Below are 14,328 nucleotides of genomic sequence, written 5' to 3' on the forward strand. Positions count from 1 at the left end.
ACAACGACCCATAACCCTAAGTTATAAATGTCAAAAAATGTGATTAAATGGGTATTTTGCCTTTCTTTTGGTTTCTAGAGTATCTTCACTTACTACATGCATCAAACTGAGCAGGTCAAGTTCCATTGGTATTTTCAACACACACATGAACCTAGAGGATTAAACTCGTGATATTTTTTGCTTAATTCAGTTACCCAAAGCCATTCCTCTCAATAAAATTTTCTATATTGTGTACTACTTAATACAATTATTTGTTTAAAAATTTTCATGCTAAAAGTAACTATTTGAATAATTAGGTTTTGCTAAAAAATCTAAATAAAATCGATATCGAGAATCTAAAGATATTTTCTCAAACTCCATTATTTTCAATTATTAACTTCACTTTTTCTTGTATTGCTTGTGGGGTGGAGATCCTGTTTATTTTCTTACCGATTTCCCTCATCTATGGTTGTTAATTTTAAGTCAATGTTTAATTCATTGTTTTCTTATACATATAAATTATTGAAGAGCGTTAATAGGAAATTGAGAGGATTTGAATCTGTTGCTTAGTGAACAATGACAAGCAAAACCCAAATAATTATTTTTATGGTATTGTCTATAATTAGCTCAATTTAGGGATCATTGTGTTCACGGTTCAGACTAAACAAAGTTATATGTATTTTGTAGAAATGAATTGAATAATTACACCATATTTTTGTTCTTTAAAATCTCTCTTATTCTCAACTATCACTTCAACAAACACAAAGCCCTAACGTTCATCTGAGATCCAAAGAAAGTTTTGCTTCCATACTTCACAAAAGTCACCGAGATTTAATATCCAAAGATGATACGAAAGGATAGTATCCCCCTTAAGTGAACTCGAATAATAAATACCCTGCTCTTCAAAAATAACGCATAAATCAAGCCACGTATAAAAGAGCATAACCAAGGACCCATTGAAGGCCCAACATTTGTACACACTGATGAATGTTGAAAAGCCCATGATGAGTGTAACAATAAACTAGCTATTTCTCCACGGGCTTCACAATTATATGATAATAATCTATTTTTGACATCTTATATAGACCCATATACGTTTATACCTGGTTATGTGATAAACTGATAATATTTTTAATTTTCCGTTGTTAATTTGGCTATGATATATGCTAATTAATAATTAGTACGAAGGTTTTATGATTACGTTCGAGGAATGAGTTAGCAAGTATTTATAACATAGCATACAAAAAAGGTAATAAACGAAGTATACACCGTCTCTTTGCCTTTCATACCCTTCTCTCTTTCTCAATTTCCCTTTTTTTCTATGTTGTGTTACTCCTCACCTGAGACGTGGAACAGAGAACAGGTGGAGGTAATTAATTTAATTTTATTCAGTGATTTAAAATAATATATAATACTAGTTTATGTTATAGGGAAAATAAGAAAGTAATTATTGGCAACTTTAAACATTATTTTATACCCTTTCTATAGTTATTTACTTTTTAAAACTACATTATTTTTTTAATCCAACAAACATCTATACATACATTTATATTTTGTATAAGTGAATAAGCTATAGGAATATAATATTTCCTCTTGTTAAATCTTCCAACAAATTCTTTTACACAAAAAAAAAATTACATATATCATAAATTAATTTTTTATTTATTAATGATTGATTTATAAGTGATATATGTTATTTTCTCATAAATAAGAAGATTTAATAGAAAAATATATCTTTACTTACTTTATTAAATAAGTTCTACATCGTTTTTAAAACAAGATATTAGTGTCCACCAAATAACTTCTGCAATATCCAATGTGTATTTCCTATTATATATCATTTCTCACTGACAATAACTTCTTATAAAATATTACATTATATCTAAATTATAAAGCAGCCACGCTTCTTTTAATAAGATGTCTTTTATGTTGGATATATGTTTGACATCAACACTTCACACATGTGTGAGCACTCTATCACAAGTGTCCAACTTAAGTTAATATGATGTTGCTAATATAGGGATAAAAAAGACGAGGATCAAGAAGATCAACACTAATTCGGAAGCAAATCGAGCATAATTTGAAAGTTATATAAAATGGAAGGAAAGAGTTTGATTTACATAAGGGTTTCGAACGGAATAAATAAAAAGATTAGATTGAAAAATGAGAACCCAATTCTTCGAAATGTTAATGGGCAAGAGAAGGTGATTTCTTATTTATTAATTTCATATTTTAGTGTTGTGGGTAAAAATTTCTTTGGTAGTCTAGTGGATAAAAAAGTGAGTTTTGTGATATCTTTTTTGTCTAATACTTAAGAGTAACTAGTTTCTTTAAAAAAAACTAACTAATTTAAGAATAACACGATATCATTTTTGTTATATAATAACATGTTATATTATGTCTTATCTTTATCAAATCAACCACTCTAACAACTAGGAATGCTAAAATATCACTTAGCAATCCTACACTCAACCAAAGTAAGACAAGCATCTTCGGTTTCAAAAAAAATCATATCCCCGTATATCAAGCCAATGAAATATAATAGAATAATATATAAATATTAATTTATGTTATTATAAATTTTACTTTTAATCATATGAAATTTTCTGATTGAATGAGGACACCAAATGGGACAACGAATGGAAACCAAAGTATACCAACTAACGGTAATAGGCCAACAGCTTGAAGACAAGTATCCAATCACAAATCTCGTTGCTCTCCACCATCCGACCCATAATCCACTTTTGTTCTTGCTCTCTTCTCCAATTAAACCTCCAACTACCCCAATTTCATTGCTCATTTCAGGGTACACCCTTTTTCAGGAGTCAATGACATAATTCATAACAGATATAATCACACAAGATTTTGTTAGATTTTGCTAGGTCTGCCCCCAAACAAACTCATCATTTTCTCCGCCAGTATCCAATGAATGCTATTTCAATATTTATATGTATGAAGAAAAAAACATTTTATGAAAGGGGTGTGCTTAAATGCTGAAGATGTTTTAAAAGATTAGTCTTTCACCTTCTGAATGAATAGTATTCCTATGACGCCAAGGGAAATACTACTCACTTAGTAGGACTTAATTGTTCCATGAAAGTTTTCACACAACGTATAGTGATATCTATTATTTTGTTTGAGCCAAATAATTTTTGTTCATTTTCTATTTATTATATGACTATGATAGCTAAATGAAGCACACTCCTTTTTTTACCTAAAAAAGAAAACAACATTAAGAAATGTTTATATACAAGAGAAATAGAGCATTCATTCCTAATGTCGGCCACATTTTTAGAGAAAGGTGTAAAAAAGCAACAACATTGTCGTACGGAAGCAAAATTAGTCAACCCCTATGTCCATGCCATGGCAATCAACATGATTTGGTTCACATGTTAAGGTGGTTAGCCAATGTGGTTGTAGTAAATGAATGCATGTACTATATACGTACGTGTATATCCTTGCATGTGTTAAACTTTTCAGTGACATTATATTCTCTATTCTTACAAGTAGCTATATAGGTTAATTTACCATGTGGTCCACAACGTTAGTTCAATCCGTATGTACGTATAAGTATAACTCAAGTTGATGAAGATCCCATATTCTACTTTTACAAGATTGAATAAAACATTTTATTATACAATTTATTAATCCATTTGTTAATATTAGGCAAGGACCAAAAATAGTGATAATTATGTCAATTACACCAAAAGTAAATTAGGCATTTAACAGCTGACATTTATACTTAAAAAAAATTATTTCGGAGAATATTATTTCCTGAAAAATTCTAATTACTCTGGTCTATTTTAGTAGAACTTTTTATTCAACAATTTGATTGCTAAAAAATCTAACGTTTAAAAGAAAAGGTAGTTAGTAAAGGAAGTGTATAAAATTATATTTTGCATATTTGAAATGCTAATTAAAATTGAAAAATCAGTTGAGTAAGAGATAGCTTATTTCATAGGCAATGCAAGGTGTGGAACACTATTTCTCGATTCTCTTCTTATCCATTTCAATGTTCTCACGTTTTTAACTTTTATGCATGCTTTTACTAATTTTTCATTTTTTATTCTTTGAAAATTGTTTTGCTTGAGCCACGAGAAAATGATCTCTCAAGATACGTTGAAGAACTAGGATGGATCAACCCTCAGCATGGGCCATTCCTTCCCCATTTTTTACTCATAAGGATTTGATTTTAATTATCTTTCGTCTTATGTGTAATTGAATTATTTAAATCTAGGTAGGATAGCTTTTTAACATATAATACACGTGAATTAATTTTGCAATGCTTTCGTGTCTAATACATAGTTAGGGGACATACTTAGGTCTTGTCAAAATCACAGTGATACCAAAAAATAAGATAAACAAAGGAATTGATGCTGAAGCAATAATATTCACAAGCAAGCATGGTCGGAGAATAAAGGTAGGAAAACAACAGTAATCTTTGTTGAGAGACAGTCTGGAAGATAGGATTGGAGATTTGAATACCAAAACGTAATATATGTTGAGTGATTCTACTAAAATTATATATGTGGAATGATCATGTTCGTGTCTTCAAATTGAATTCGATCAATATCAACATCATTTCCCACGGATCAAAAAAAACGACAATGGTTCAATTTTTAATGTATATGTAGATAAATTTTATTGGAAAAACAAAACTTATTTAAATAATTTTTTTCTCTCCAATTATCTTCAACTCTAACTCCACAACATGATTCATAACTTCTCACATATTTTGATTTTGATTCTATCCTAAAAAACTGTACAAGAGGGAAAAAAGAAAAAAGAAAGTTGATTTTCACACTTGTCAATAGGAGTAAAAACGGATTATTAGTGAAAGACTTATAATATGCGAATTAAGGGTTTTTAGAAAATATATTAAAATTAATAGGTTATATAAAAGATTAAGTCTAATAGACTGACATATTTATATTATATATTAATAGTTATATTATAATATATTTTGTATGATTAATGATATTATCTCATCTTTAATAAATTAATATTTTTTTGGATATGTGGCTATCTCTCTCAAGTGTCGTTCTCAAAAATCGAATATTTGACATTTGTCCTAAACAATTCTTGGAGATCTAATGAAACTTTATACATTGGTATTTTAATTCTTAATGCTAGATAAGTCTATTTAAGTATATATTTTAGGTAGACTTATTAACTAGTCAAAGGGCCAATAATAAAATATATTTTAAATAGACTTGTTAGAAATTAAACAAGATGATTTTAAATAAATCAAATCTATGCTTTAACTTTTTTAAAATAAGACTCATGCTCCTATATATTATATAGGGTAGTCTAATATCTTACTTGTTTTGACCTCTACTTCTAACCAAGTTACCATTACAAGTAGAGTTAACCCTAGGAATATACCAAAATTCTGGTAGGCAGTCTATCAATGACAATAGAAAAATACCTGGTGGTGGTTCATTCTATACCATCCATGAGCATCATGAAAAAGGCAAACCCATAGCCACCGCTGGTCTCGTTATCACTGTGGGCTATAGGGTTCCTAGGAATGAGACTCCTCCATTAATGAAGAGAGAAGTTATTAATTTTGCACGTATTAAGGAAATATATATAATATTATTATATTTTAAAGGATAAAAATATCATATTACATTATTTCTTTTCTTTACTTTTGATGTATTTCTCTCTCCATTAGAGAGGATCCTAACCCTCGGTTCCAAGGGTCTGCCACTAACGTGTCTACTCACTCTATTCAACCAGTGTCATTTTCTCATTGGGAGTACCGTGTCATTTCCATTTTTAGTCTTCATCTAAAATTCCCAATGATATTATTATAACTTCTCTACGGATAATAATGGAACACTTCCAAACATATTCTAGCTACTCCCCATTTTAATTCCTCCTTTCTTTGTTTCTGTGTCACCATCACATATAATCCAGTCAATGTGATAATGGGAGATCTTCTTTCTGATGAGAATAATATTAGAGCCTCTTTATTATAGAAAGCAACACTTATTGGTTGCGAATATCTCCCCTTTTCATTAGAGACACTTTTCCTCTCTGACTAGTACACATGCCTTTTATTAAATGCCCCTCCCTCTATTTGTGTGAATAATTTCGATTGAAAACTATTTCTAATGTTATTGTGAATCCAAATTATTATTATTTTTTACTTTTTTTATTAATAAATAAAAAATGTGAATAGTTGACAATTAAAAGTATCAATACCATACCTATAAATTAATTTAATTTCCCAAAACGTAATTGGAAAGTAGAGGTTCTGGTTCAGCCGTGGTACGATCTTGTTCAACTTTAAAGATAAATTCTGATAAATACGAATTTTAAGTTCTTTAATGACAACCGATCATAATTCCTAAGTATATTTATTGCACTGATAGCTAGGAAGCTTATGATTGATATGATATAACAATTTCAATCATTCATCATATGTAGAGGGGTCAGACTTTTTTCGTAAATAGGTCAGACTCAGACTTTTTAAAAAGTTTATTTAGTTTAACAGACTAGACTTTAGGTCATCCAAATGGCATATTAAGCCTAATAGGCCGTGTTATTATATATGTAATTTTAATATAAAAATATAAATTTAATTGTTAGGGTTATAAAAATCTATTCAAAAGTATATATGTTAGTTATTTAAATATAGACATGATCACTTATTTCAATATAATATAGTATAATAGGTCTTTAAACATGTCAGATCAGACTTTTAAATAAGCCAGACCTAGGTTTTGAAAAAAAAATTAAACAGGCTAACATATCAGGCCCAGACTCCTATATGCTATACATGCTCGGCTTATTTAAGACAAAGTTTGGTCTAATCTAACATGTTTCCACTCTTAATCATACGATAGTTTAAATTGGTGCACTTTAAATCAATATGCATTGGAGGTCACCCTATTTTATAAATAATTAGGCATTGATGAGTATACACTATTCTTTTTAATCTGATAATTGTATAGTTTTCTCAACAAGTGGCTTCGTTTACGTAGTTATTTAATTTTCTATCAAGCTCATGTGAAACTACGTGGACAAATACCGTGCACATTACCAACACAAAAGTCATAGAAATAACAGTCCAACTATATATTCATTCTCATAAATTAATATGAAGTTATGAACCATACCAAGAAATATCTAAATTGTATGTTATGACTTTATGAGATTGATCAGATTACCAAAGATTGTGGACCATATAATCGTAAATGCTTTCATTTAGTTGTTGAGTTTGGGCTCCCTTCTTATGTGAAGAAAGACTCAGTTGGGCAAAACCCACTTATCTCACTTAATCTAATAGATATGGGTCAGATGTGGCAAGGGAGTCAATGCAATTTATACAAAAAGAAGCAATTGAAAAGTAGGAGAGAAAATAAGAAAACTCAACCAGGAACTCTGAGCAACTGTGGGAAACTCACGACAACATCTTCGTTCTCAGTTGGATCGAGCTGAAATTTGGACAGCAGGTTCATAACTTATAGTACTTCATTCTGAACGGTTGGATCGGTGAGACGATGTTCCAGGTGGTAGAAATCGAGTTGTTACAGCAGCTGTGTTTCTGGTTTTTCGTTGGTTTTTCTTGTTCTCATTTTCAAGTTTGTTGCTCTGTTGTATGTCGTATTGTTGAACATGTTTTGTGCTGTATTTGGGAGACATTTTTGTATTCCTATTTTGATTATAGTGGAGCTTGATTGACTAACTTGTGTCCGTGGTTTTTACTTCTCACTTTGGGAAGGTTTTTCACGTTAAAATTATGGTGTCCCTTGTGTGTTACTGCATTATTTGATATTACTCCTTATAGATTCTAGCAAGTTGGGGACATTATTATCCGTTGTATATACTTTGTTAGAGTTTAAATTATTATTGTGTTGAATTTCTCATCATTAGTTATCCCTTAAAGCTTCAAAAATATATGGTTCACATTCACTCTTGAAGTTGTAGATATGTGATCATTAATTATTTTTGTCCTTGATTATTTCGTCCTTTTCCTTGTTCATAATTGATACCCGTAGCTGAGTTGTCATAAACTTTTTGTTCGATAGAGAAATGAACTACTTAAAATTATTATGATTGATTGCGTATGCATTTGCTAGGATCTATCATGGCCTAACTCCAAATCTCTTTCAATTACCTTTTCCTTTGATAATATAAGGGTAGTGGAAATTGTTAGCATGCATGGTCCATTAATTATGTGGGATTTCGTCATATCTTTACCAATGTAATAAAAATCTTAGTGAGTTGGAGTTATTGACTAGGGGAGAAGGTAACCGGTAAGGTAACCCCATCGAACAATAATAAATGAAGAAAGTAATGCAGGGATGACGAATTCATATTTGCGGTCCAAATATGAAGTAATCGTATCTTTTCTCAAGTATTTTGTCCATTAATATTTTTAATTTAAATTTAAATATGTGTAGTTATTTCATAGGTCTTGAACTATTTGTACCCAGGTATCTGAATTTTACATACAATAAGGACAATATGATTAAAACATAATAATAGAGACAATGTAGTTAAAACTTTAAGATATACTGAAATTTCTAAAATGTTACTTTATTCAAACTTTGATGAAGTTTTACATAGTCTTGAAAAAATTAATTCTTTTAGTAAATTTGTGACACATAAAATTTCAAAATCCGTAACCACAATTTCTCCAATCCTTATGAAAATTTTTGTGTGTTTTTACTAAAGATAGGGACATATTTTTTCTAATACATCATGTCATATATGTCAGGATCGACCATGCTTAGGCATTTTTTCAGTTGCATGTTAAGATCAAATCATTCTTCAGCTATCTCTATAAAGCAAAATGAACTAATAAATTAACACGGTAGTGTCTACTGACTAGTTATCCAATCTACGAAACGAAATATTGAAGAAATTAACAATGAACAAAAATAGAAAAGGAACATCATCAAAGGAATGCTTTTACTTCGATAAGTTATGTGCCTCACACAAAGTAATTAATTTACACAATGGAAAGGACCACTAAGTTCTCCTACAATTTGATACATCATAATTTAATCCAAAATTATAGGTCAAACACTGTCCAATCTCCAACCTTTACATATAGGTGGTTAATATATTCAAATGGTCAATTAAGCTTTATTTCAAGGCTCCTTCTAATGTCCACTACTAATGATGCGTGCTAATCCAATACCACACGTCCATACCTGTCAAACTTAAGAAATATATGTTCCTAAATTGACAGAATCCATAGAATAGTAATAAACTAATTCCCAATGTTGTGGGAAGATAATATTTGTAGATTGTAAATATAAAATTATTTATAGATTGTATTAAATATTGGCTTAAAAGAAAAAGAGAATGATGTGGTCAAGTAAAATGAGTGGCTATAGTGGAACCTTTTTTGTAGCCAATGAGAAGAAGAGGTTGTGGTGAAGCATCTTTGTTTTTGGCCATACAATCCTCAAGACTTTGGCTATAAATAGGAATGTTCCAAGCCATTGTAAGACACACCAATATTATAGCTTTAGTGCATATTCTCTCTTCTTCTCTTTGTTCTAATATCGTGGGGAATATTTTAGTGTTTAAGATATACTTGAAAGAGAGTGATATTTGGTGTACTTAGGTTTTGGGAAGTGAGTGAAACACTTGAGTGAACTTGTAATTATCTTTTATCACAGTGATAATATCATTGTTGTTCTTCAACCGTAGACGTAGGCAAATTGCTGAACCACGTTAATTTCTCGGTGTCATTTTCTATTTAAATTTCTCCATGTGTCTTCCGCTACAACAGATTGGTATATGATTCTTCATTTATATATATATTTTTTATTTAAAAATTAATGATTGTTAATACATTAATGATGAATTGATAATATAGAAAAAAAATCAGAGAATGAGTATATAGATATTAAACTTCGGTTGTTTTTACTAAATTATTGTATGCGTCAAATGGCAAATTAATCTGATAAATTAATTAGTGTCATTTTATTTCTTTTTGGTATAAAAGGACAATATACTGGTGAATATGATGCGTACTAGCTAGCTATACAAAATGATAGCTAGTATTCAAGTCCGTTTCCACAATAAATATACTGTAGGATTGTAAACCCTAATAAATGAATGTAATATAGTGTACGACTGCCCCCAATAATACTCATAATGTATTTAGGAAAGAACTTAAACTTAAATTCAGATTCCCATAAATGTAATATTTAGTAAACTTAGCTGGGTGAGTCAACTCCGAATCGATCCCTTGCATATATTTAATACATTTTTTATGAATATGTAACAAATACTATTAAATACCCAAGATTCCATTACTGCTTTTTAATTATGGTTTTACTCTGCACGGTTTAATACCCTTGCCCCATGATTATAGACTGGGTTTTAAAAACGAGAACATTATTGATTTTTTGTTTCCAATAAATTGTTATTAATTTTCTCATCACATCCTTCTAAATGCATCTCATTACTTATCTCCATTTTTATTTTTCTGTATAATAACCAGTGTAAGTTAATTAGTTTAAGAATCATCCTAATTATTAAAATGAGATTGTAATTATGGATTATCCAATAAACTACTTGTATAGGTTTCAAAATCCGTTCTTAAATTCATACTTACTTTTGAATATAAAATAAAACTAGTTTTATCTAGAATATATTTCTCAAATTTTATTATTAAAAGAATGTAATAAAAATGAGATGTGGATGTTATTATTGTTTCTTAAATAATATTCCAAACACCAGCAAAATTCTTCTATGAAGTGTCGCATCACTCATTTGTTTATTTTATCTAAGCGCACGTATATCCATCAATTCCTTAATTCTCGGTCTATTCTTAGTTCCTTACCAAAATAAGTTTGGCGTGAATCTTTTCCTATTGTCCCCCATAATTTTTTTCATTTAAATAACGTAAATAATACGATATGAATCTTCACTCACTAATCAATTTCACACATTGTAAGGATTCTCGAGAGCTTTTAAAATGATACGACATTCACAATTTTCATCCGCTAAACATAAGATGCGTTAATGGATGGTCTAATGGCGTGTTTATTCAATTATCAAGAGGCGCAGTCTTGATTATAGTTCAATGGTAGTGAATCTCACACACAAAATATGAATATAAATGTATATACTTTTTCCTGTTCTTATTATTATAAGATGTTTTTAAATATATGGCATAGATCAAAGATAATTGTTATTTTTTACAAAAAATATATTTTAACATTATACTTTTATAGAAAATTTTAATCTTTTATAGAAAATTTAAATCTTCTTATAAAAAGAATCAAATAAAGCTTCTAAAATATGACTTATAAATATAAGCGAGATATATATATATAATATTTTAAAAGCTTGACATGAATATTATTTGAGTTTAATTTTAATATATTAGTAGTGTAAAAAAAATGCATTGTCAATTAATTACGCATAACTCTGTTTATGACTTTTAAGTGAGTTATTAGAAAATGTAATATATTCCCATTTAACTATTTTATTACAAAAGTACGCCGTTGAGAAAAATTAAATAACACTAATTGTGTTCTCTTGCATTAGGTTTATTTTGTTTTTTCAATATATCATTTAGTTCTCTCTAATTAATATTTTTTTTCGTTCTCACTTCCTTTTTACAAGACCATTTTCGAATTTTTATTTTGATCCTATTTATTAAATCATACTCAAAGTTTTATATACAATAATTAAATTAATTAGAAAAATCTCCTTCTATATTTCAAGAATTTGACTGGAAAGAGAAACAATTTGCTTTAATTAATGAGGTTTCACAACCATTAATTCGTGTGATACTAGAAAAAAAATATTTTATAAAAAAATTAGATGAAGTATTATTAATTAAAGATAAACTTCAAAAACAGTGGTTAATCAAGACTCAAGAGAGTATGATATGCCCACACACGTTGAACACTTCACGTTTTAATGATAGAATTCAACTTGTATGCACATACCACTTAATTAAATTAAAATATCCTCTAATTTTTACATATATTCTAATTTGATAGACTACATCACACACCAGCATAATATTTTTTTAATTATAAAATTTATGCATAATGAATTAACTAGGTATATAAAAATATTAGCAGGCAAAGGTTTTTTCTTAAGGAGGCGAGAACACAACTATCAAAATTTGAACCTAGTGTATGTTTAATGTTTCCCTACTTTATTAATTAAGGTTTATGTCCAAAATATATGGAAAAGTGCATAATCTTTTATGTATTTTATAAGTAATTATTATTAACTATTTTTTCTTCATAATTACCTCATCAATTTTACCAGTTTGTAATATATTGTTAATTTACTAATAGAACAACAAGAAAATTACAGCAATTAAACTCACAACAATAATAATACAACAATATAGGTTAGTAAACGTTGATGTCTTATTGAAACTACCATCAAAATAAAAAATTGAGTGAGTAAAAGATAAGTAAATATTAAAGTTAAAAGTGTTTAATAAACTAACATTTATATATATATAAAAATAAAATAAAATAACAAATATCTAGCAATCGAGATTAAAAGGGAATACATAGGTTAAAACATTTCATTGTTATTAATTTAATATTATCTTTATTCGGGACTAATTTTACTAATTGTTAAAGTTTAAGGGGTAATTGAGAAGAATAAATATTTTTTAGTAATGACATAAAATTTCGGGTGTTTCTATGCACTTTTACCCTATATCAAACATATATGCATGTTTGCTTAGAGTCTAATTATATGTAGTGATTAAATACATGTTACAAAATCGTTGATCTGAAAAAACATGAAACTAGTTACCAATAACCATGATGAGAAAGCTTAACTGAGTGCGTCGTTTCAGAGCTTTGTATCCTTTTGGCACCCCACATGATCGGAATGTGATTCTTTCTTTATTTTGTTTAATGAAAGGATATATTATCAGGATTTGAAATGATTTTGTAAATGGTGCAAATATTTCATCTCCATCAAATGTGCTTAAGCCTTGCTCGTCCAATTTGGTACTTAGCTATCTCTATCTATCAATTTTTAGGACCACCCTTCCATTTTTGGGTTGATCAAGGACTTAGTCACTTATAGAAATTAAGACATTATAATGATTAGGGTGCAATGGAAATTCATAAAATGAGAGGAAGCTAAATCCAATCCAAATTACATGACAAATCCAATCCAAATTAGTTCATGTTGCTTAGTAAGGCCACTTGGCATAATTAAATCACATCAAAAATCACTTTGCTTACAAATAAATAGTTAAAAGTGATTACCTTAGGCGATATAAGGTATAAGAATTTATACGAAGTTGGTGAGTTGAACAAAGATAGGCCGTGAAATGAAGCTTATTGGGTAGTTAGTGGTGCTTGCCAGTTGCCATGTATAAATATCTTGGTCTGGCATATAGAATGGGTTAAAATCGATAAAAATCATCTGTCCTAATTTTCTTTCTCAGTCCAATGAGAAAGTACTACTTACTTACTGAATTAAAAAGAAAATTCTAAAAAAACAAATTAATATTTTTATATTATTTAAATGAATTTGATTAACTTGAGACATGAAGATATACTTATTTTTGGGACAGAGGATCTTGTTAAAATTGAAAAAATAAAATAAAATATAAAATGTATAGAGATTATAGCGTTGAATGTAGGTTGAGTGATATTGCTTTATGGGATTTGTAGGCAGACAAGGGGAATCTCTTTGCGCGTCTCAGTTCGTAGCAAATTAAAGCATTCTCATTGGATGACTTTTTCGGTTGCTACTGTATTGATTCATTAATAATTTGTTTATGCTAAGTACTAGTACTGTATTTCGTATGCTATTATTCTATATACTATGCTCTCAATTCATCAACATCATTACCTTTTAGCTAGCTAAAATTACCAGCTTTCCCTTGTCATTTTGATTGTTCCTATGTTTGTCACCGGATGTTATAAAGTCTGATATATATATATATATATTTATAAATGACTTAATGAGTAACTTTTTTTATCACTTAACTTCTTAATATTTGAGTGACTTCATCATAAGCATTTAAAAAAAAGGTATATATATATCATCAATTTAAAGATTTATATATAGTTAATATATTATTTATTATTCATTTGTATTATATTATTTTTATTTAAGAATTAACGATAATTAAATATGAATGATGAATGACAAACTTACAATGTAAATAACTCTTACACGGTTAGTAAATAAATATGTTTTTCTTGAAAAATGTTATTTTGTTCATTATTTCTTGACAACATTGATTTTGTATGTAATATGAGTAATAATCGTAGAGAATTTAAAATAAATTGTTGTCTCAAATGTCAACATTAGCAGTTGTAAAATCATGCGATCTTATGTTAAGATCGATGTTTATACTTTATACTAATTTCT

This window comes from Lupinus angustifolius, chromosome LG07 (genome assembly GCF_001865875.1).
Source record: "Lupinus angustifolius cultivar Tanjil chromosome LG07, LupAngTanjil_v1.0, whole genome shotgun sequence".
Lineage (NCBI taxonomy): Eukaryota > Viridiplantae > Streptophyta > Magnoliopsida > Fabales > Fabaceae > Lupinus > Lupinus angustifolius.